We start from the raw sequence: 4457 nt of genomic DNA, 5'->3' as shown, positions 1-4457 counted from the left end.
TGCAGCACTAAGATCTAATAAAACCAGTACAGAGACAAGTCCTTTGTCTGATGCAATAAGGAGGTCGTTAGTAATTTTCACCAGTGCTGTCTCTGTGCTATGATGAGCTCTAAATCCTGACTGAAAATCCTCAAATAAACTATTGCTCTGTAGAAAGTCACACAGCTGTTTAGCAACTGCTTTCTCCAGAACCTTAGAGAGAAATGGAAGGTTAGATATAGGTCTATAGTTGGCTAAAACATCCGGATCAAGTTTGGGCTTTTTCAGAAGAGGTTTAATTACAGCTACTTTAAAGTACTGTGGTACATAGCCTGTTGATAGAGATAGATTGATCATATCTAGTATAGAGGTGCTGACTAAGGGTAAAACATCTTTAAGCAACCTAGTCGGGATGGGGTCTAAGAGGCAGGTTGATGGTTTAGATGAAGAAATTATTGAAGTTAGTTGGTAAAGATTGAGGGAAGCAAAACAGTCTAAACATATATCTGGTTCTACAGCTGTTTCTAAGGTTCCTGAGTTAAGAGATAAGTCGGTGCCAGTTGAGGGCAGGTCTTGGTGAATTTTGTCTCTAATAGCTAGAATTATATCATTAAAGAAGCTCATGAAGTCGTAACTACTGAGAGCTATGGGAATACTTGGCTCAATAGAGCTGTGACTCTGTCAGTCTGGCTACAGTGCTGAAAAGAAACTTGGGGTTGTTCCTATTTTCCTCTATTAATGACGAGTAGTACGCTGCTCTAGCATTACGGAGGGCCTTCCTATAAGTTTGAAGACTATCTTGCCAAATTAAATGAGAATTTTCCACTTTGGTGGAACACCAATTCCTCTCAAGTTTCCGCGATATTTGCTTTAATTTGCGAGTTTCAGTATTATACCATGGAGCTAACCGTCTTTGTTTTAGTATTTTCTTTTTTAGAGGGGCTACAGAGTCCAGTGTCATTCGCAGCGAGCCTGCAGCACTATCAACAAGATGATCGATTTGGGAGGGACTGAAATTAGCATAGGAGTCCTCCGTTACTTTGTGACTAGATAATGTATTTAAAGCTGATGGAATCGCATCCTTAAATTTAGCTACAGCACTATCAGACAGACATCTTGTATAGAAATGTTTGCCCAATGGTGTGTAGTTCAACAATACAAACTCAAAAGTTATCTAACAGTGGTCGGACAAAGAGGGATTCTGTGGGAACACCAATAAATGTTCAATTTCAATACCATACACCAAAACAAGGTCGAGGGTGTGGTTAAAACAGTGAGTCGGTTCATGAACACTCTGAGAGAAGCCAATGGAATCTACCAGAGAGATAAACGCAGTACTAAAGCTGTCATTCTCAACGTCCACATGAATATTAAAATCCCCCAAAGTAATAACTTTGTCCGTTTTAAGGACTAAAGTTGACAAAAACTCTGCAAATTCAGATAAGAATTCAGAATACGGGCCAGGTGCTCGGTACACTATAACGAAGAGAATTGGTTGCAGTGATTTCCAACTTGGGTGCGAAAGACTAAGAACAAGACTTTCAAATGAGTTATAGTTTGAGTTATAAATTAAACAACAAAATAGGTTGCTGGTCCATGCCATCCAGAACAACACGTAGAAGCATTTTCTGATCCAGAGTGCCCTTTTGTCAATGCAAAATCCTTAATTTATATATTTTTAAATTTGTAAAATGATCATTTAATTCAGACCAGTATTGGAATATATTTACATTTTAACAGCAACAGTAGTGTTCACAACAGCAAAACTACTATAAAAACTCACTAACTGGAAATACATATAAAAATGTCAGTATCAAAGTAAAATGAAAAATATTCCTGACATAAGAGTTGAGAGTGAAGCAGAAAAAGGTCTGAAATGTTACTGTGAAAGATTAATGCTAGTTTATTTATTTAGATTTATGATCAAACATATAGTTAATAAAAATCCAAATATATCTCAGATCCTACACTTTTTGAATCTGGCATCTTATTTCCTCTTCCCTCTTTCCTCATCTCCCTCTTATTTTCTTGTAGCAGCGGCTGCAGCACTACAGCAGGTCAGTCACTCTGAGCCAGTCCCAAACTATCAACAGTCTTTACACCTTGTCATGGTCACATAATTGTTTAATCAGCTAATATATATCCTATGTTTGTTTTAATATCTCTAGTCACAGATCACCTCCAGTAGTATCAGCAACAACAACAGCAGCAGCTGCAGCATCCCCAGCAACCCCCTCAACAGCAACTGTTCCTTGTAAGTTATGTAAGACCACCGTGTTTTAAAGCTAGAGCTGGGTATTCCCTGTGTTTCTTTTTCAAAACTGCGTCACAGCATTTGCTGATGTATCGATACAGAAGCATCTGTATACGCATATCAGCGAGGAATACATAACAGTTGTTTGAGAACAGCCTATTTAAATCTTTGTTCCATGTGCCCTTTTTATACTTTGAGCACCTGCCCTTCCAGAGGTCTCCGCACGGCCCTGTTCTAATCTGAGGCCCATATCAGCAGGACAACATTATTTGTCAGTGCCTTTCAAAAGCTTTAATAAAATAAATCTGTTTTATGATGTGACAATGTTGCGGTTAAGGTTTGGTTAAGTTTAGGCTAAGGTTTAGATAAACATCATGGTTTTTGTTTATTTTTGGTTACAATAATAAACAGTTGTTTATGGTTGGGAACATGGTCATGCTTTAAAAAAACAAGGAAACCAACTGTCTCCGGTGTCAAAGTCAAACGTTTTGAACACAAATATATGTCATCTTCGGGAATTTGCGGAAACATTTTTCTTGAAGGACACTGTTGCATGCTGCCACATCTGTGTGCACAGTGAGTAAAGTTTAGTCTTATAATAATAGAACCATCTGCTTTTCCATTGCACTGCCCACCAGAGCCCCAGAAAGTTTAGGGTCAGCCCTGGACTCACACCCTCTCAAGTTGTTCTGCCAGATCAGATTGTGAGCATTGAAGTCTGTGTTCTGCTATATGGGCCCACATTAGCTGTGCATAATTACTGCTCTTTAAAAAGAGAAATATAGCCATAAAGTTCCAACTAATTATAACCTCCTCCCTTTATTGCAAGGTGTATAGAAATGTTTTCCCACAGCTAATCAGTCATCCCGTGGTGAAAAATTTCTGTTTGCCAAAAATTAACGAGGAAGAGATTTATGTTCAGAGATGACTGCATGAAAGAAGGTACTACTGCAAAAATAGACACTGCAACTGAGCAAAGCAGATTTTGATTGACCGCTGCAGTGTATTTCGGGTGCCTCTCTGCAGTAGTTGTCTTTCAAAATGTGAGCTACAGTTGCAGCCTTATTGGCAGCTGAGATACACTTTTTGCTCTGAGAGATCATTCCTGCTGCACTGCATGCAGAGTTGAGGGTGAGCTGCAAATCATGCCTGCCTCGCTTTAATCTAGTTCAAAATCACATAAATCTAAATGTGAATGTGAAAATCCCATGTGCTTTCCTTGACATTCATGTGATGCCTCTTGGTCTGTAATATTCCTCCTATCCTGGGGAATTTGCAATTTGGAGATGGTGAAGCCTGGTATGCTGGAGTTCCCATTTATTATGCAAACAAATAGGAATTTTATCACTATGAAATAAAGAGTGTGAATAAAAGGAGTGTGAATACAATTTAAAACCATTTATGCTGATTGTGATTGTGTCCTTCACAGTCGTTCTGCATTACAAAAGCGGGTGTCATGTTTTCTCTTCACTATAGAGGTCAATCTCATGTATAAACATGAGATTTTTTAGGTGCCCAAGAGCTGTTTTGTCGCTGCATGATAACATGCAGCGACAAAACAGCTCTTGGGCACCTAAAAAAAAAAAATAATAATAATAATAATTTAGCTCCAGGTTTCAGTCCATCTCTTCATATCCACCAGTGGAATGACCGGTGGAAGCACAGTGTCTGTACTGTATCTGTCATTTAAAGAAACATTAAAATGGTTGGTGCAACACACACCAAGATGATTTTATTTTTCAGCTTATCAGCCTATTGTTAAGGAGAATACAAAAGGCTTGTTTGTGCTGTTCTTTCACAACTAATTAATGTGCACATAATTGTTCCTGTGGATTCACTGTTGTGGATTATGTTGGATCATTGTGTGAAAGTGTGTCTGAGTGGTAGTGTGTGTGCACATAAATCCTGTGTAAAGCAACATAAGGCATTGTGCCTGTTGTTGGTCTTTGTTCTAGCGTATTGTGCTAGCACATAATGTATTGTGCCAGAATAAAGTCATAAGTAAAGTGGCAAAAAATTTGCATCTCATACAAACAGATTAACAAATCAGAGGAGCAATAAACCTAAGAAATGGACAGGTTAGAAGAAAAAATCCCCCCACTGTGACTCAGGACTTGTTCTGCTGTTTTGTCTAGTTTTTAGATAATAAGTTTTTCTTTACTACTTTATTATATGACTCAATGTCAGTGAGATGGCCACAACTTTAAAATTTCATGAATAACAT

The sequence above is a fragment of the Micropterus dolomieu genome, linkage group LG18 (genome assembly GCF_021292245.1).
Source record: "Micropterus dolomieu isolate WLL.071019.BEF.003 ecotype Adirondacks linkage group LG18, ASM2129224v1, whole genome shotgun sequence".
NCBI lineage: Eukaryota > Metazoa > Chordata > Actinopteri > Centrarchiformes > Centrarchidae > Micropterus > Micropterus dolomieu.
This window is presented reverse-complemented; position numbering follows the sequence as displayed.